The sequence below is a fragment of the Rattus norvegicus genome, chromosome 7 (assembly GCF_021556685.1).
Source record: "Rattus norvegicus strain SHRSP/BbbUtx chromosome 7, alternate assembly SHRSP_T2T, whole genome shotgun sequence".
Lineage (NCBI taxonomy): Eukaryota > Metazoa > Chordata > Mammalia > Rodentia > Muridae > Rattus > Rattus norvegicus.
The window spans coordinates 31,898,722-31,920,139 of record NC_141540.1 but is presented as its reverse complement, the minus strand read 5'-3'; the positions used below and the strand labels follow the sequence as shown (position 1 = coordinate 31,920,139).

General features: G+C 43.1%; 1 long non-coding RNA gene across 1 annotated transcript; it reads left to right on the top strand.

Moving 5' to 3' along the window:
- The first annotated feature begins 541 nt into the window (after positions 1 to 541).
- On the top strand, positions 542 to 19,651 carry LOC148004604 (uncharacterized). The gene is made up of 4 exons (XR_015626107.1): positions 542 to 635; positions 17,350 to 17,428; positions 18,373 to 18,417; positions 19,498 to 19,651. It is a non-coding gene; the product is annotated as an uncharacterized LOC148004604 (long non-coding RNA).
- Positions 19,652 to 21,418: the final 1,767 nt, after the last annotated feature.

Below are 21,418 nucleotides of genomic sequence, written 5' to 3'. Positions count from 1 at the left end.
ATGCAATAGAAGGTCGGGTAAGGTAAGGCCTGTGGAGCCATTACTGAATCTGTAAACACAGAGGTCATCATGACCTTGACCAGAACAGAGTAAGTGGAGAGGTGGCTGGAAGCCAGCTGGCCTCGGATCCTGACAGGAGGAAGGGAAATCAGCAAGGGGGATCTTAGATCTCTAGAACCTTGCTAGGAGGGAGGCTGAAGGATCATATCCTACACAGAGACCTAGGGAGGACGTTTAGCTTAGTTTCCCTTCTATTGTCTTCCATCATGGAATAAGAGAAAGAGGGAGGCTCAACATTTGGGAAGAAGCAAGGCACTATCTTTCTCTAAACCTGAGTGCCTCAGAGGACCACAGGGGAGGCCAACAGAAGGGCAGGTGGAAGTATTCCCTTTGGAGGGTGCAACAGCATGAAAAGAGGAGATTAGAAGATAGTGTGCTCAGAACTGGATAGATTTATGCTTCTGGGCAAGAAATTGAAAATTTTCATAATACTTTCTAAGAAGTACTAGATGAAGTCATTTGTCTGAAACGGAGGAGAGGGTTAGCTGCCTTGAGGGAGACAGTGGAAGTGAGAATTGCTCTTTTGTAAACAGGCACCAGAAGGAAAAAGGCATCTCTGGAGAATTTGTTATCCGGTAAGCACAGTGCTAGATTTAATGTATAAGAATTGTGGAAATAATTATAAATAACATATGCCTTAGGCCCTCTGGAAACTGTTTATGTCAGGTTTGTGCTTTGTAACCTTTTCCTGAATGTCTGCTGTCAAGCAATCTGTATGTTGTAATTCAATTTTGCAGGTAGGTACCTTCAGTGACAATGAACACACACACACACACACACACACACACACACACACACACATACTTTTCCTTCTTAATACATGACATTGGTTATTAAACCTGGACTCCTGAATGCTACACAGATGTTCTACTGTGGAGTCATTTGGCTCCTGTCATTGAATATGAATTAGATTTTACTGTGGGAGAAAATGGCTTTATGTTAGGAGTAAGAGAGGGGGGATTTTGTAGCTCAGGAAGTAAAAGATGGCCCCTGCTCTGAATGAGAATTCAGGATATGTTCCTGTCCACCATGGCATCTCTCCAGGCTCTTGATAATTTAATGTGATAAAATATGTGATTTGTCATAGTAGTGCATACCAAGCATTCAGTAAGCAATCGTTTATATATTATTATTAACATAAAAACATTCAGGATTCCAAATAACGTTGACTCCCTGCCGTGAGCTATTGACAAGGTCAGTTTACTTCTTAGAAAGTATTTTGAAACTTCAGCTTCTTGCCCACAAATACAAATATACCCACCAGGAGTTAACGAAAACATTATCTTTGGACCTCCTGTTTTAGAAGAAGTTTCATCCTCCAAAGGAACCCTTCTGTCTGTAGATGTGTCAGTCAACCCTTTGCTCCTGAAAGCCACTTGGATCCACATATAAATATTCATGCTTATGGTTTTCTTCATTGTTTTTTCCCCATTTCTTCACGGATCCAACCTAGCACCTTGGGTAGGATCTCAGAAGACTAAGACTAGTTCTACTCAGCTCCCTTACAGGCTCCCAGTTCTATCACGGAGAGAAATGGGTTTGGTGATGGTGCCTTAGAAACATTCCTAACCCTTAGCATATGTTCTCAAAACATAATTAGCAACCTAGAGCATCGGTACATGCTTTGGAATGGAAATCGGTGTAGAGAGAATATCTAGTGTAGTGTATAGATGTATATCACCTGTCAATAGAAAAACCAATGGCCTCTAGGAAATGGTAGAATAGAAGGTGGGACATCCGGGAGGCAGAAAGAATTCTGGGTTAAGAGTGAGGATTTTTCTAGAAAGATGTGACGAGACGGATGGAGGCATAGTACCTGAGCCCAGGTTCTGAGCCATGGGACAGAAAGTAGATTAGAAAAAATGGGTTCTTTTAAGTTATGATCTAGTCAGAGAAGAGCCTAACTATATGGCCAAGGTATTTGTAAATATATTTGAGTGTGAGTCTTATATTTGGGAGCACGGGGCTGGGAGGAAGAACCAGACTTAACTTCCACAAATTGATGCTCTGGGGCAGAGCTGAGCAATACTGATTCACCAGATTTCTAGACCACTGTGTGCTCACTCAACTGCAAATTTCACCTCCGTGGACAAGAGCCATTGTGGTTTTATCCCTAACCCCACACCTCAATACTAGGGACTTTTCCTCACAATTCAATGCCAGTGATTAATCTACACAGGCAGCAAAGGTTTCCTAAAGTCTCTAAGCTAGGTCAGGGGTATGCATACATAAGTGGTGATGTGTGGAGGAAGAAAGAGTGGGAAGCAGAAGAAGGCGGTGCGCAGACGGAGGCCAGATACACTTAATTTTCATCTTCTCACTGCGAGAATGACTTGTAGTCTGAGAATGGTAGGGAACTTAGGGTACAAAGGATGTTGAGACTTCTGCAACTCTAACTGGCCTTGGGCAACAGCCCATGTCAGGGAAGGATCACAACTTTATTTAAAAGCATAAATCTTTTTATTTTTATTTTATAACTAATGTACCAGCACTACACACTACATATTTGATCATATTAAATTAGCAGCTAAGAGGCTGCCAAAATGCCTCATTGGTTATTAGCACTGGCTCCTTTTCAGAGGACCCATGTGGCTTTTCTAGCACCTGTGTAGCAGTTAGCACAATCATCAGGGACTCCAGTTCCAGAGAATCCCCTCTTATGGTCTCCAAGGGTACCACACACACACACACACACACACACACACACACTCAGTCACACAGGCACACACGTATACATACATACAAATCTTTTAAAAAAATTACCAATCAATTATAGTTTTATTCATTTTTGTAGGAAAAGAAAAGAAAGGTGAGGTAAATGGTGTGTGATTCAAAGGCTTGTTTGTCTCTAGGTTGATTAAGTCATGTAGCCAGGATAAAATGAGATATTTAGATTTATTTTTTGAAATCTGCGCATCTCTGTCTCTCTGTGTTACACTCTTATACACACTCATACACGTACCTACACACACTCTCTCTCACACACATCCTTCCACCCACACTCCTATGCAAACAGAACCTCACACACCTCTACCACACACACACCCCTACACAAACAGACACACACCTCTACTACACACACCCCTACACAAACAGAAACACACCTCTACCACACACACACACCCCTAACACACACACTCACACACCTCTACTACTACTACTCCTCTCTCCCTCTCCCTCTCCCTCCCTCCCTCTCCCTCTCTCTCTCTCTCTCTCTCTCTTTTTCTCTCTCACACATACACACACACACACACACACACACACACACACTCACACAAACCCTACCAACAACACACACTCACATACCCGCCCCCAGACTTATCAGCAATGTAAACATTCACCTGGTAAATGGCTGTTGCTTACCTTGGGAAGAGATTTTTCCCCTCCTCCCGCTCACCTCATCCTCAAGCCTACACTGGGGGCCACTGGAGCTCAGATTGGCATGAGTCATCTCAATATCCATGGCCTGTGAGGTCAGAAGCTGAAGGCTGCCACTAGCTCTTCCAAACCCACAGACCACAGCTCTGCAGCATCTCTGAAAGGTGGCTGCCTGGAACTTTCCAGAGCTTTCGGTTCTCTGCCGGACTGGAAATGCATTCAGGGCAGAGGGCTTTTTTTCTTCTTTTCTTTGTGGTATTTGGCTATGTCCAGCTCAAATCCTAACTCAGCCCTGGCAGGGCTGAGGACTGTATAAGTGAAAAATAGTGGACCAAAACCTCAGAACACGTTATGACCTTCAAGAAGGTTTGGTTTGGATAGCGTTCTAGAAATGATCTGAGTTTTTTTACTTGCAGATTTTTTTTTTCCAGAATGCAATTTAACTTTCTTTAGAAGGCTGGCTGTTCATGGACTCTGAGAAGTCTGTGAGGCCCTAGTGGGTCTCCCTCTGCCCCTCCCTGTGACTCCCAACAACAATGTTACTGACCTAAAAGAAGGACAATGTTAGGGATTACCCTTAATTGATGCCAGTCATACCCACAACTGGGCTGAAGAGTCTTATAACCATGAGTATACAGTTGTCACAAGGGCTCAGGGAAAGGAGAAGTTGATATGTGTGTTGTTTGGTGAGGAAAAGACAGTAAAGGCTTGCAATGTGTTGTCCATGGATCTCAAGTTAATGATAGTGTGGGATCTGGTCATCGGAATGTTTAACTTAAGGGCATGACTTCTGAACCAAGTAGCCTAAGCTCTTCCTTTGTTTTCACTTCTGTCTCTGTCTCTGTCTCTGTCTCTGTATCTCTCTCTGTCTCTCTGTCTCTGTCTCTGTCTCTCTCTCTCTCCCTTTATCCATTTCCTTGCTTCCCTCCTTCTCCTCCTACCTTTCCTTGCTAATGCCTACAATTCTCTCTTCTCCATCACCTTCTACTCCCCTTTGCCTTCCCTTCCTGCCCCTTTCCCTCCCCTCCCCTCCCCTTCTCTCCCCTTCCCTCCCTTTCCCTCCCCTTCCCTCCCCTTCCCTTCTCTTCTCCTTTTCTTTTCCTTTCCTTTTCTTTTCTTTCCTTTCGTCTACTTTAAGTCTCTCCCCTTCTCTCCCCCCTTTCCCCTTCTCCCCTGCCCCCTCTCTTGGGCCTACCAAGGCAATCTATCCAGGTGTTTTGCATACCTAATGGAGGTAAATCACTGTGCCGGCTCTCTCAGAGAATTACTAGATGCAGAAGACATACGAGTGACAGAGGAGACCTTTAAAGATACCTAAGAGAAGGTGATACTGGAGATGGCCAGTGAGCCCCTCTCCCTTTGGTGGACTGTTAAACTTAGTTTTGCTGAGAGACACAGCCAGAATACAGCAAATACAGAGGTGAATGCCAGCAGCAAACCACCAAACTGAGAACGGGACCCCCGTTGAAGGAATCAGAGAAAGAACTCGAAGAGCTTGAAGGAGCTCGAGACCCCTTATGAACAACTATGCCAAGCAACCAGAGCTTCCAGGGACTAAGCCACTACCTAAAGACTATACATGGACTGACCCTGGACTCTGACCTCATAGGTAGCAATGAATATCCTAGTAAGAGCACCAGTGGAAGGGGAAGCCCTGGGTCCTGCTAAGACTGAACCCCCAGTGAACTAGATTGTTGGGGGGGAGGGCGGCAATGGGGGGAGGATGGGGAGGGGAACACGCATAAAGAAGGGGAGGGGGAGAGATTAGGGGGATGTTTGCCCGGAAACGGGGAAAGGGAATAACACTCGAAGTGTAAATAAGAAATACTCAAGTTAATAATAATAATAATAAAAGAAACATCTTCCTCTCTCCTTTGATTTCCAAATAAGGTCCTTGATCCATAGATCCTAGGTAACTCAGAGGGGAACGAGTAAGGATGCTGTTTGTTAACTGTGTGTGGCTTCATGTTTGTGACTGCAACACCATAAGGTAAAACTATGTGGGAGGAAAAGGGTTTAATTCCATATGTGGTCTTTTGGTGCAAGCCATGCCAGTCACTTATATTGGCCTCACTAGAAAAGACTCTTTCTCTTGGGACTAGTAAGACATGGTAGACTTAGGGCTGCCTGAAACCATCTTCCTCTGTCTGTTGAACACAGAAAGTGAAGCCCATGGATAGGTACCCATAATTAAGAGGAAAGAAGCCACGATTCCTGAAGAAAAGCATTAAAATGCACCATTCAGACATGTTTGAAACCAATCTGCTTGCCCCAACAAATTCCCACTTTGATTTAAGCTCGGTTGAATTAGGTTTAAGCCACCTGCAAATGAAAATGTCTAAGCAGGAGCAAGGAGAAGGTGGCTTTGTCAAGATCAAAACATGTCAGAAGAGATGAGTCTGGCCAGAAACATCTCTGTCCTGATCACTACGTATGGCAAACACTTAGAGTGATGCTTGGCACATGGTAGACATTCCATAAATACCACTGGACACAGCTAGGATGGGACCTAGGATTCTGTATAAGCCATTTCATTACTGTGAGCTTAAAGAATGGCAATGATGTCTATAGCGACCTGCCTCGTGACTCTCCACTTCCTTCTGTTTCCCTTTCATTCTTAATAACATCTTTGCAAATATCAAGCCTGGAGCTTGTGCCAGTAGGGCAAAGGAGAGACTTGCCTAGATCTAAGCTGGAAAGGAAAATCAGGATGTCCTTGGAGATAGGTACCACAGATAAGAAAGATTTCCATGCTCCATTGGGTGAGGATGTAGGGAGAAGGCTTTGCTTTCTCTTTCTCTCTTCTTTCTTACACCCTCTCTTTCTTCTTCTCTTTCTCTTTTTTCTTCTCCTCCCTAAAACTTCTTTCTCAAGCAGGAGGGATCTTCAGGATCAATTTTCCTCTTTAGTTACCTTCACCTTCTCTTCTCTTCTCTTCTTCTCTTCTTTCTTTCTCTTTCTTCTTCCTTCTTTTCCTCCTTCCTTCCTTCTTTCTTTCTTCCTCTTTCTACTTCTTCCTTTCTTCCTTCCTTCCTTCCTTCCTTCCTTCCTTCCTTCCCTTTTCATTTCTGCCTCTCTCTCTCTCTCTTCTTCATGCTTTCTCTGTTTTTTGTTTTTTAATTTTACCCAACGGTTGCTCTCCAGGCACTGTTCTCAGTGATTCAAACTTCATCCCAAGATTGACATCCCCTTCTATCCCACCATCATTCCGAGCTTTGAATACATTATACAAAATGGAATGTGGAATCACATGCCAGATCATTCAAAGAACAGACCCCTGAAAGGGGTTCGACTTGTCAAAGCTCCAATGTCAGTCGGTGTTGGATCCAGAGAAGCTGAGCACAGCCAGAGCACATTCCAAAGTTTGTCTCCAGATGCCCCAGGCACTTAGTTCAACAAATGTGGGAAAGTACAACAGAACACACAGTGAACCTCATAGTATGGGGAAGGGTGAATACGTAAGAGAAAGTCTGGAGGCCTCGAGGTCTTAGGTCTACATCCCAGCTCACTGTTACAGAAGACTGAGTTTTAGACAATTTACATAAACTTTAATGGGCTTAATTTGTTTGTAAAAGACATTGGTAGTACAGCCTAGGTATCTATAAGGGATGGCCATTAAGAATGCCCTCCTGCAGACACCCAAACCTACACAGGCTCAGCTCAGGTTTCATATGTAGACTAGCATAGCATCTGTTCATAGTTCATAGCCAGCCAGTCCTCCTGCATGGTTCAAGTCATCTTTGCATTACTTAGGACACACAATACTGTATCGATGCCATGTGGATGGTTGTCGTTCTGTGTTGTCTAAAGTCCTCACTCTTGTCTGCCCCCTCTCAAGTCTCCTTTCTGCCTTCCTCATAAGCAAATCGTGTCTCTTAGTCTGATAGGAATTTACTAAGATTAATTTTTTTCTGAAGCTCTGGCAGTAGGTGACATGTATACGCTTCAGCAATACTACATGTCAAGGTGGCTTCATGACTTTCTTAGTTTTCTTTACCCAGGATAGTCTTTTCCAAAAAGCACACCCAAATCGGCTGTTAGTAGGGTGGAAGCCCTAGCCTCCATCTCATTATGAATGAACAAAGTAATGAATGGCAAGCATGATTAATAAAATGCCAGAGAATGTAGCGCATGCGTTTCCATGTCATGCTTTATTGGTAAGAGAAAGCTTACCCAGCTTCTGTCTGAGAGAACATGTGACGTCCAGTGACCATCCATAGTGACCTTAAAAACAATGGATAAATGATAGGAGATAATTCCTGGATCTGGCATCAAATTTGAGATAGCAACAGAAGGGGACTGGGGTCGGGGGTAAAGACCTTGAATGACTAGGTACGTCCTTTTCTAGTTGACAAACGTTACTGACAATCTTCAAGCCCAAGTTTCCTCTTTCCCAAATATGGGGTCACCACACAGACACTGAATGGGCTTTATGGCAACACACAACAAGCACCTTGTGTTGTTAGTCACTGGTGAGCGCGCGTTTCCTTTCACCTTTACCCTTGCTCTTTCAGGCTCAGTGTCCTCTATACTGCCTTGCAGATGTAGTAGTAGCTTAAGGTTCTGGCGTGAATTGAGTTACTATAGATAATCAGATGCACTTAGGATTTAGAAAAGGCAAGTAAGAAAAATAAATCATTTTGAAAAAATTTAAAATCAATGCCTGTATCTATACATACATGTGTATATGTGTGTATATTGTGTATATGTGTGCGTATGTGTGTCTATGTATGTGTGTTTGTATGGGGCTTTGTGCTGGGAGCTTTCCCCAGAGATCACTGGCCTGGCTAGGTGCACAGGTTCAGGCAAAGGGAAGAGAACTCAGGAAGGGAGGGGGAAACAGCTTTGGTTGCCTCCACTGCTGTTACTCAGGCTGGGCTGAGCCAGCAGGAGAGCCTGTGAGGTATGCAGGGGAGCTTCTGGCAGCAATTTTGGGAGAGCAGATCTCTTCCCCAAGTGGTGGTGTTACAGCTCTTATGACAGACGATGGAATAATTCCTACACACCTTTAATCCTTCTGAACAGGATTCATAAATACAGTTTTTGGATGGGTCAGTGTCTGACAGCAGGTAGACCCAAACCCATTTGGTTTGGCCTGAGAGCTTGGGAAAACCTCATCTACCTATTGTCTTGAGCCTACATGATCTGTGGTCACGTCTTCACCTCTGGAGGAGAGGTTTGGGGCATTGCCCTATATGACTGATCTGTCTCAAACCTCTCTACAGGGGATGTATCTGGACTAGTAATCGGGTACCTTTCACAGCTGGCCACCCTACATGTTTGTATGTGTATGTGTATTCCTGTATGCATATATGTGTATGCGTGTGAAAGTGTGAGTATATATATATATATGTGTGTGTGTATGTGTATGTATATGTGTATGTGAATATGTATATGTGTGTATAGGTATGTGTATGTGTGTATGTGTATGTATATGTGTATATATTTATGTATATGTGTGTAGGTGTATATGTGTGTATGTGTGTATATGTGTATATGTGTGTATAGGTATATGTATGTGTGTATATGTGTGTCTAGTATGTGCATGTGGTAAGACCAATAGTATTTGACTAAGCTCTAGCGTTTATCAGAGGTATTAACAAAATATGAATGGTTTTTAAATTTATTTATTGTGTATATGAGGGAGTGTATATTTGCATGTGTATGTGCATGTATGTATACATGTGTGTGTGCCTGCATGCTAGTGTGTGAATGTATATGTGCATGTATGAGTAAGTGTGCACATATGTATGAATGTGTGTGTGTGTGTGTGTGTGTATGTGTGTGAGCATATGTATACGGCATATATATAGCTGTTAAAAGCACAGCTTGTAGGAACTGGTTCTCTCTTACCATGTGGCCTAGGAGTCACACTCATTCCTTAAACCTGGCTGGAAGATCTTTGCCTGCAGAGCCATCTTCCTGGCTTTTAACCTGCCAATGGAGTTGGGGCCCTTGTTGAAAGAATTGGACAGGAATGTGATGCTTCTTTTCCTTGTGCAAAAGGCCTTTGAGGGACTGCAACGAGAAATCCATGTATTTAGGAGTGCCTCTTCCAATTTGAAAAGGAGCCACACTCCTGAACCACTTTTGGAAAGCCAAGTCTGAAGAACTTTTCTGACTCTTGTCATTCTCCCATAACTATTTGGAAGAGGCACAGGGAGTCATTAGCAAGGAAAGCAGAACCAACTTATTAAAAATTCATGAATCTATAGATAGGAGAGAGCGAGGCTAGTGATGGTGACATTTGGAATTGTGTGAAGCCTCAGGAATTATGGACTAGCCTAGAACTTAAGCCCTTCGTGGCTCTTCAATTGATTTCTAGCCAGCCAAGCAACTGCTGTAAGATGATTTAATATTTGCTGAGTTGTCTGTAACAAGGGGTCTCAGTGCTACAGTTAATGCACTTGAAATTCTGATGAGGTCATTCATAACATCTCTTGTCAGTGACTTAATTTTAGTTAATAACTTCCTTGTGACTTTTGTCAAATGGATTTTCCTGGAGATATTAGTTTCCAAAGGTTTGTGGATGTCCTTCAATTGTTAGCCAGTGACAGAAATAGCCATTTTGCTGTGGCATGTTTTGAGGTTTTTACCCTTACTTCTAAGAAAAAAAAAAGGCAATAATTGGGCAAACCAACCAGTCATCAGTGTTTGGCATCAAGTTTTAACCCAAAACTTGAAGGAATATTTTCTAAAAAGAATAGTTTCATGCAGTTTCCACGATAACAGTACGCCAACACCAACGATTCTAAAATGGCAGCCTGTTGTTTTACAGGTTATGTAAGTCTGATAGAGGGGGAAAAAATTCTCTTACCACCTCTCTCTGGAGGCAGTTTCTTAGAATTTTCCTGACTAACACAGACTCACGTCAGTCCACTCATTTCTCTTCTGCACTCACACCACACAGCCAAGCCAAACCCACTTTCAGCCCAGAGCCAAGCGTAGGCTCCACTGTCTGCTCTGTTTGTGTATTCTCTGTGGCGCAGGAGAAACTAGGGATAAGGTCGGCAGAGAGCTGTTCATCGCATTCGAGAACGTCTGAGGAGCTGACTAGGGCAGCCTTTGGAGTGGGAAGGAAGCATTCGCAGGGGTTGGGGAGGAGGCAGAAGAGGAAAAGGGAGAATAAGAAAAGCATGGGGAGAGGAGAGGGGAAAGGAGCTGGTGAGGGAGAGGGAGAGAGAAATTGCTTTACACATCATATAAATTTCATTCAGAATTTTCTTTTTTTTAAATTAATTAATTTATACGAAACGCCACCTCCCCTCCTGGCACCTCTCCCCCCCCAACAGAGACCCTCCTCCTATCCCATTCTGCTTCTCCTCTGAGAGGGTGGGGGCCCCCTAGGTGTCCCCCCTATCCTGGTCCATCACTTTCTAATCCATCTATAGCCTTCAGGCTTCCCTTGGAAAATGGAGATTCCCATGCACTCAGTGACTGATTGAGCACCATTGATAGGGCCAAACAGGGTTTGGATAAATGTACTTTGGATTGATATGTAACTGGCTTGGAAGAGGATTTCAGTTTCCTTTCTGTCTGTTTCCTCTTTGGGACCTCTGTAAATCATGGGAATTACTAGAAAGAGATGCCCTGGTGTTGCTGTAAAATTATAAAAAATGGCTTTCTTTTACCCTGCACTAGGTCCAGCACCGCAGTGCCCCAAGATATCTGGTAGATACCTTAATCTCAGTCAGCAAAGCCTCTCACCCGCTTCGCTCCATCCCATATAACACTGCTGATGGCCTCTCTTGAGCCTGGCAACAATATTTCTACCCATCAAGGTCCCAAGGCAGGCTGCCACCATGCCAGAAATATACATCTCAATTCCATGGCGGCTTAGAGTCCCAGCTGCCACATACTCTTTTAAACTTAATTCGCCACAAGAAAGAGCACACAACACAATAACCTCTGATCCAATTCATAAGATATAATTGCCCACCTAAACATACAAAGTCCTATACACATCCATCCCTTAAGAATATCCCTAACAACCTGTAAATACACAGAGTGGAATCTTAACGTCAGCCTCCGTGTTCTCTCAGTGGCTTCTCTCCAGACTTCTTCTGTTCCAGTCTCCTCCTCTTTCCTCAAACTTTTCTCCCCACCCATCCTTCCTTCTCATCCAATGATAGGCCTCGTTCTGTCTTGTACCTGCCTTCAGCTGTATGACATCATCCTACACCCTGGAATCAGGAGAATATTCTCCATGCTCATGGAGAACATGTGTGTGTGTGTGCAGGTATACACACTATGGGTGTGTACTCCCTGAGATTCGATTTCTTCTTAGAAATGATAGAAAGCTGGGGACACAGAGAAACAAGGAGTTGGTGGGGGTCAGAGAAAGAGGGTAAAGCTTTGTAATGCTTTCTGAAGGCTCTCTTAAACGACTTGGTTTTGCTGGTGAAACAAAAGGCCGGGCTAAGTGTGGCTTCTTACTTGAGCTTTACAATCTCATGGGGAGACATGGCATGTTTTGAAATGGATTCTTTACATGAACATATATGCAAAGGGCATGCAATAAAATATATATTCTGAGGCCTGATGAGCCCCTGAAAACAAGGTATCCTTCTACTCATTCAAGGGAGATCCATGCAAGGATCCTTCTATCCATTCAAGGGAGTTCCTGTTCCGCTCTTGTTATAGTTCGACCATACAATGCCTCCCTCAGGATCAAGGTCTACATGCTTGGTTGCCAGACCATGGCACTATTTGAGAGAAGTTCTGGAAACTAGGAAGTCAGGCTGAGGTGGGGGAAGTGGGACAGTGGGGTTGGTCTTTAGGGGACATTCTCCTATGCTTATCTCCAGCTTCATCTTTATTCCTGCCAATAACCTAACTTGGTTCTTCCTTATGGCTGAACGATGCCATTGTTTAGACTACACCATGTTTTCTTTATCCATTCCTCCCCCATTGGATACTGTAGCTCTGGGCAACTGTGCCGCACTGAACAATGATAGGTGGATACCTCTGTCATGTGGAACTTAGGATTCTTTGGGTAAGTATCCAAGAGTGGCATAAGCTGGATGCTACAGTCATTTTATTTTGTTTTGTTTTATTTTATTTCATTATTATTCCTTGAGGAACCTTCAGGCTGATTTCCATGGTGGCTGGACCATGTTGGCATTCTCACAGACTGAGAGCACAAACCAGGTGTCTCATTTTAACAGTGCCTCACGATAAGTACTGATCCTCACTCTGACTGACCTGCCTCCCCGAGCTTGGTGTAGGCACCACATCCACTTTCTCTCTTCCCAGAGGTGCTCCCTTTAAGAGACACCGTGTCACCATGTTCTCCACAGTAACTCAAGTCATTAGTCCTGTCTTCCGCAGACTCTTAGGCCTGGTTGTTCTTACTGGGTATTTCATTTATTTATATTTCAAATGTTATCCACTTTCCCAGTTTCCCCTCCACAAATCCTCTGTCCCCTCCCCTCCCCCTGCTTCCATGAGGGTGCTCCCCCATTCACCCACCCACCCCCACCTCACTGCCCTGGCATTCTCCTATACTGGGTCGTCGCGCCTTTGCAGGACCAAGGGTCTCTCCTCCTAGTGATGTCTTAGGCTTTACTTTACTAAATGGGTTTCCTCTCTTCATTTGATTCCACAGGTATTTGTGACACATTTAAAAAGAAGCTTGTGTTTTATTTACAGTTCTAGATTTGGATAGGGGTGCGGAATATGGCCTAGAGTGCTTTCCTTGCTTTCCTTGGTCCCTCTGGCTCTTTTCTCACCCGGTTATGCTCTATGGATGTTTTTCTCTTTCTCTTTCATACAACCCCCTTATTCTGACTGCTGGGGATTCTGATTTGGGGGAGCTCAGTTTCTTTCTTAATTTGTTTCCTGATTTAACTGAAGCCATTCTGTGGGCCTCACAGAACTTAAGATTCCTGGTCTTACACAGCTCTACTTTTCTGAGTTTCACAGTTCGTGTTCAGTTGTAGCCACTCCAATCTCCATATTCCCCCTGCTGGTAGGAGTCTCAGCTAGGGTCACCTCCTCAACAGGTCCCCCTGTTCCAGGTCTCTAGCTACTCTTAGAGTTGCCTCCATAGGTAGTCCTCCTCACTCCTAGATGCCTGAATGTCACACAGAAAGAGGGGGAAAAGTCACTGAAAATAAATGGAGTGAGAGAGGAAAGTGGGAGAAGGGGTGAGAAGGGGGATGGGGATGGGGATCAGTTGTTGGAAGAGAAGGTATGGGAGGGCGTTATGGAAGAGGGGGTGTGGGAAACGGGGTATGGCGATCAATGGGGGGTATCTCTAGGAGTAAAGTTATATTTAGTGAGGGATGTGTAGGTTGATTTTAAGAGCTTTGTGGTGGTATGTAATGGGGCTTCTAGAAACAAGAATGCTGCACCTTACAAACAGGTCAGACTTCTATCTGGATGTTCTATAGGCATCTAGAACTTGGCATGCCCAAGGCCAAATTCAGCTACTTTTCTCTCTGTTATTGCCTATTTTGGTTGGCAATGCCAAATCATCCAAGCTCGACATCATTCTTGGCTGTGTTATCTAATCCAAGACTCCGTGACTTATATATCTCCCCATTTGATAGATTACTGTGCATTATTGGTTTGCATGCAACTTACATGAAATCCACTCATTCCTTTCCCATTTCTTCCACTGACGTAGCTTGTGTCCTGGCCATTCTTCATATTGACCTTTGCAACAATCTTGTGTGTCGTCTCTCCGCATCTCCTCTTTCCGTATTAAAATTCCAACCAAACCCTGCCATGCATGCTTTAAATGCTCTGAGCTCTGGTGATAGCTATGAAGGACAATCTCTGCTTCACAAGAAGGCACCAAACAGTGACAACAAACTCTGCTGTCCTCTCACCTCTGTCTCCAGCTTCAATTCTCACTCTCCCTGCCCGAAACACATCTCTCAGCTTTCTCTATGCTATTTCTATCTGGTGTCTGAGATGAATTTCAGATGTTGCCTGTTCCAACAATATCCCAAATGGACAGAAGTATGTCCTCTCCTGAATCTGTCACTGACTTTCTTGATCACTGACTTACAACACTGCTTTAAACCGTCTCATCACCTGTTTCTGGTTTTGTCTTTAGTGAGGAGATTACCCATGTCGGGTGTAAACTCATTCTCATTTTCTTCTTTTCGTTTTCTCTTTTATTGAAAATAGCTATTTTTTCCTCATACGATATATCCTATTCATAATTTCCCCTCATTCTTCCCCTTCCCCTCTGGATCCACTCCCTTTCTGTCTCTCATTAAAAGAGAATATGCTTTTAAGAGATAACGACAAAGTGTGGCAAAATCCAATAGAATAAGACAAAGCAAAAACTCCCATGTTTAAGTGGGATGTGCCGATTCAGCAGGAGGTAAAGGCCCAAGAGCAGACATAAGAGTCAGAGACCTACTTATTCTCACAGCCAGGACTCTCATAAAAATAGTAAGCTAATAACAATAGTATATCTTTAGAGGACCTGGTGCAGTCCCGTGTAGGCCCTGCGCTTGCTGCTTCAGTCTCTGTGAGCTCTGTGTGCCTTGCTTGGTTGATTCAGTGGTCTGTGTTCTCCTGGTGTCCTCCATCCCCTCTGGCTTTTACACTATTTCTGCCTCCTCTTCCACAGGATTCTCTGAGCTCTGAGGGGAGGGATTTGATGGAGAGCTCCTGTTTACACCCGTTCTTCAGGTCTGTAGGTCTTTGCATCTGTTCCAATTTGCTGCTGGAGGAAGGTTCTCGCATGATGATGAGAGAAGGCACTGATCTATGAGTATAGCAGAATATCACCAGGAGTCAGTTTATTGATACTTTGAAAGAACATACCCATTTTACTTTGCAAAACAGAACCCAAGTCTTGACTGGATTTATACACTTAGGCCCCAGAATCTGTCTACACAGTTCTTATTAAAGGACTTACCCAGGACTCAATTAAAGAATGAATACGATCCTTGGAATGAAATTACAACCAGTTTATAAAACAACTCCCCAAAACACAGTCATATAGGATGTGGGAGGGAACAAGCAGCGTGATATTAATATCTAGTTCTTTCTCACAAGGAATTTGATAAAAGTCCCTTAGTTAGGGATAGCAAGAGTATTGTATCTGCTCATACCTAGTCCAAATAGCCACATATTCATATTCTCTCTCCTTAGGTCATCTCTGTTTTCCAAGTACCAGGATTACAGATGTGTATCTCTCTACCAGTTTTGCTCTGTGCTGGAGATTCGGCTCTGGATGTTGACATGCTAATCAGACACACTTCTTACTAAGCCACAGCTCCAGCCACGCTCCTCTTGTCTCTTTTCTGATGACCTTGTTCTGAGATCATGCTATTATGCCCTTTAATATTTCATGCAAGAATTATTCTCTCTGCGTTCCAAGGTCCCTAACAATGAGATATTTGCTTCGTTTGTGTTTGCTCAGTGTCTGTATTTAGGCTTGAAGTAGAGCTTTCTCCCTTCCTATTTAAGAAGGCTGCTTTTCTCCAGCACTTTGACAAATACAGTCTGACAGCTCTTGATTTTCTGGGACCTTTTCTTGTCCTTTTCCTCTACCACTCTAGCAAAGGCCAGACAGTATAGGTTAATAATGAATGGGGAGATTGGTTTGTTTTCTAATAGTCCCTTAAGTAGTTTTTCCAGACTACAGAGAGAAGCAAATATAGCTCAATTTAAATTGCCCACAAATTGTTCTTCAGAATAAGCTTGCCTTAGTATTTGGGAAGAGATACACATAGATTGTTACTTATCTGAAATTCAGATTTAACTGACGCTCCATATTTTTTTTTTTAGCAGCACTACTCTGGTACAGTCCTTGGACCCATACACACTTCACACACATGCTAAATAAAAGGACTATTTATCACTTCCAAATAGAAATGTTCCTGTTCTCACTTTGCCTGAAGGAGGGATGTCTTCTTGGTCTTGCTTTAATTTTTCTCTTTGTTGAGCTTGGTTTTATAAAGTAGTTATTTTTCTCAGCAATCTGGTTACTAGGATGCCTGGTGCCTTACACAGGTCTAGATTTTAGGGAACTAGTAGATATTGGATTCTATAGAAAATGGGAGGTCATACATCAGAAAGAGGTCTCACACCCAGCTCTAAGGTTTCCAATCAGGAAATATGAGCACTGTTTTGAGAATCGTAAATTGTTTTAAAGGAAGCAAGTATACAGATTTATATTTTAAAAACACCAGAATGTTTAATCATTATTAACCATTTTAACTTTTTTTCTTGAGGCAATTTGAACCATATAAACATACACTGTGTTTTGGGGCCTATATATTCTAGCTTTGTGAACTTCTCCAGAAGTGTGCAGATAGCCGCTGCTAGAATCCTGAGTTTAGGAAGGATGTGGTCAGAACAAGAGACTTAGAGTGCTGAAAATGGATTTGCAAATTCAAAAGTAACCCAGATGGCACTGTGAGCAAGGTAATTCCACTCCTTCTTTCTTTCTGGGTCTCCTTTGCAGATTCCCAGTGAAAGAGACAATAGGATTCCCACCCCACCTCCACCCCACCCCCAAATCTCTGACACAAGACAAAGGAAACAAACAATTACCTTTCCAGGCCTGAGAGTTCCACGCTACTGAAGAAATTTTCTACTTGTTTTAATCTACATGTGTTTTAATCTGAAGAGTTTGGGGAGTAGGGACAACCTGAGGAAAAGAGGAAAAAAAGCAAGATCTGCTTTCTCCCAGCCATAAATGAGATTCCAAGAGAGCAGGGAGCAGGGAATGGCCTGGTGAGCAGGAGAGTATGTGTTTCTGTCCAGCATGACTCCTTGGCGGTGCACCACACAGAACTGAGAAGGGACAAAGAAAGAGGAAGCCAGGAATCAACCCTGGTCCAGTACGCCGAAAGAACCAACCACACAGAGAGGCGAAAATCTCTCATAGCTAATTAAATACTACAGTGAATGATGGACAAAGTCACTTCCTTGTTTTAGGGTAAAGCCTTAAACATGGCAGACCACAAGAGTAGGAGCATCAGGGAATGGAGAAGAGGAGGAACCCAAATGCATTAAGGTAAGGCTATGAAAACCATATGGAAGTCTAATATCTCATAGCCTAGTTCCAAAAATTGGAAAGATAGAATATATATGACATGAAAAAGCAGGGATGGCTTCTGGGGTTTAAAGGATTAAACAAGGATGTGGTAGTGGAATGGGATACTTAGGGGGCTAAACAAATGTATTGACCTGTGAAAAAGCCTTTGGAAAATCCACTAGTTAGCAGGCTGGTTTTAAAATACAAATTTAAAAAATGAGAATTTGGAACAAAAGTATCCTATATGGATCTACCGTTGGTCCCAGAATACATGGGTTAAATAAAAATCTCAGGGCAAGGCATGGGATGCTTCACAAAGAATAGGCCGAAAAAATGACAGGGAGTGGGGGGTTGCAGGGGAACCTTGGGCTTTGTGCAGTTAATGGCCATCAGGGGAAAAGAGAAATGCTTCAGACTGAGGAGGTGGTCCTAGGCAGGATCTGCCCTAAAAGGACAAGAACGGGGAAAGGAATATTATAAAGGGCAATGGCGGATTTAATATGAACAACTTGAGGGTAAACATCTAGCAGGGTTAGCAGAGAGAGCATGAAATGAAAAATACATGAAGCATGCATGTATACAACACTTTAGAGAGCCTTGCTGTGAAGGGGATCATAAAAATCTAAGGGGAGGAGGTATAGACAAGGAAGTGACATACGTACATATGTATATGCATGTGCACTCCTGACCCAAGATTAGAGACACTGGAGCATGCTGAGTTCTTTGATTAAAAGGTTCCTGGACTTATACCCCACGTCACACTGCCACCACTAATTACATTAAGTAAGAAGTGAGTGAAATGGACCTATTAATTTTGAAATTGACTCCAGTTGTGATATTTTTTTAAAGCTTTAGAGCTGTCTTCACTGCTGTGATCAAGTCATCTCTGTCCCATCTCTTCACCTCTCTTTCTCTCATCACAGACAAAAATCCACTCAGGGAGCAGTTGAAGTCTTCGTCCTATTCCAGTAAGTTTGCCTGGAGGATGTCTGTGTTTGAACTAATACTCTGCCTTCAGCCTCCTCTTGGTTATGTGACATCTGTGCTTGGGTGGCTTTGTAAGCCAGGAAGTTGCCTCATCATTGGAGAGCTGGGTTCTGTATATGGACAGTCAAGCCTTAGTCAAAATAGAAATAAACACTCTGTTTATATACACACTGACATGAGGCTTCTCAGGCATCCATCCTGCAAACACTTGTCAACTGTCCTCACTTTCATCAGTACCATTTTCGACATTGATAATAACAAAAGGAAGCAGGCCCATTTGTGTCCTCACAGGAGTTCTCTAGACTAAGGCTAGGAAAAAAAGTATTACAATTAGACAACAGGAGAGAACTACATTTACTGATGGCAACATTACAAAGATCTCTGGCATCCCTGTGAGTGGAAGCCATGTGTGGACCAGGAAAGGGATTCTGGATCTCTTGGGATTAGAGATACAGGTAGTTGTAGTGTGCCTAATATTAATGTTTGAAACCAAATTCCAGTCTTCTGGAAAGCAACAGTTACTCAATTCACCAGCTTCACAACCACTTTCTTGGTGTGTCATTACCCGGTTTTGCCTTGTGTGCACGTGCTAGCATCTTTCTCCGCTTGTATACATTGCATCTTATAAAGATTCTAATCGCGTTGAGTAAGAGCTTGCATACACAGCTTCATTTGAACTTAATCACGTTATAAAGGGCCAAGTGCAGTCACAATCTGAGACGCTTAGAAAAGGGAGCTGGTGTTTCAACCTAAGGATTGGGAAAGGAGGTGACATAGCTCCTAGTATTTGAGTTGTGACTGCCGCTCTCAACAAATGGAGTTCCCATTCTCAGTCACTGGCTAGGAGTGTTTTGCTCATTGTGTGGAGCCCTGGGGAACAACTGTGGAAGGTTTCAGGTCCTCGAACTGGACCAAAAGGAAGTGGAAAGGGAACAGAAGACAAGGTTCTTGTGGCATTTCTGGAGTGTGGCCACAAAGCTCCCATGTCAGACAGATGGGAACCCTGAACAGACTTCCTGGTTTTACCTACGGGTTTCCATGCCTTTGTCATTTCTCAACAGATCTCTGGAGAGACAGACATTTTTCTCCTGTTCATCTTTGAATCCATCCCTCAGGCCTGGAACATGACTGGCATATTTGTGGAATAAATAGTTAGCATTTGGAGTCCTTTTCCTGACTGAAAGTTGCTTTCTGTATGAAGAAGCCTTCAGCCTCCTTCTGGCCTCATCAATGAGTTTTTCTCTTATTTTTGCTTGGGAGTTTGTTTGATGATTTCAGATAGGAGGACAGTGGGTTGAAGGTTTACACACAGAGATGCCTCCTTTACTCATCCTGACAGCCTCATGGGGTGTTCGATCCTTGAGTTAATTTGTATGCAATACCTGTTACATGGGGAGGTACGAGCCCTGCCTGGTTGCACACGGCCAGTTGTGACTTCTGGACCATGTTAAACAAAACAACACAACCAACTGACCATGCAAGCAGTCTTTCTTATCATAAATTGGAGCACCTCAATTTCCTAGAATTTACTATTTCATGGCATCATTTCTCCATCATATTTAGCACTAACTGCAGATTAGACTTCCAACTATTTAGATCTAGTGACCCTGGAAAAAATTAGAGACTTGGCCCATGCATGAAGCACTAGAGATCATACATTGCTGAGCTAAAGGGTACATGTGTTTCATCGAGTCCTTGCTTAGAACTTAGAACCCATTATACTAGGGGCAAAGTCTCCCACTTGCTTCAGACATGGTCTCTTTTCAATGTCCCTCACCTCTAGGTGCTGTTTAGGGGCCAGCAGGGTCTCTACAGCTATACATTGACAAGAAAACGAAAAGAAAATCGCAGGAGGAAATTCGTCTTTTGTTGAGACTCGCACGTTGATGTTTCTTTTTCTCTCCCTTCTCTTCATTTTCCTCTTTGTGTTCTAGCATATCTAACCTTAGTGTTAGCATTGTGTGGACACAGCCCTAATGAGCACATGATGGCCTTGGTATCTGATATCTAAACACATGAGGGTGACTTAAGGGCAGAGCTTCGGCTTCGCCTCAGACTCTCTTGGGTTTTGTGGGTTTAAGTTAATGTTGTTTGAAAGTTGTTGTATGTGTGTGGTTGAATATATACTATCACTTGTTCTTTTGTGACAATAAGATTTATACTGGCCATGTCTCCCACACCACTGGGAACTGGAAAGAAACCTGACCTACAATGTGAGCCCTGAGAGTTTTAAAAAGACAGTATCCAGGATTCTTTCTGTGATGGTTTTGAACCTTCTGGTGAACCTCCTATCGGGCTGAGCTACACCCTCACTCTCATGAGAAGACACCATTCTCGGGCTCTAAGAGATATGGATCCATTACAAATACATTTAGTGACGTTTCCCTGCCCTCTTAATTAAGATTCCTACAGTGACTGAGGCTTTGAGGGAGAAAAACGAGCTGGTAGGACTATATTAAATATCAATGTATTTCCCAAGTTTCTGATTTTTTTTTTCTTCCACTCCAGATGACTTGGCTTGGATGGCGAAAGGACTCGAACAAAGCATAGAGGCAGGCATTCCATTCCTTGTATCGTGTTGGCCCTAGTGAACAGCTCCCATTATAACTGAGCCCGCTAGGTATAGTTGTTTTATGCAAGAGTAACAATACAGGCCTTTTATAACTCATAAATCCTCTTAGACTCCAACAACTTGGAGCCAACTGTAGTCTATAAGGTTTCAACTCACAGGGATTCCGTTACTTCTTGGTGCCTTTCAGGCCATTATTTATATGAACTTCTCAGATGTTAAGCCATTTAAGAATCATCTTGTGTATAATAGAAGCTTCTAAGCCATGCCTTCTCTCTCTCCCTCTCTTGCTCTCTCTCTCTATATGAATATATATTATATATTATGTATTATGTATTTTGAGAGTCATTTTATTTTGTTTTAGACATAATTTGACTAGACATATTTTAGATAGCCCTTTTTAAGAGGGAGAA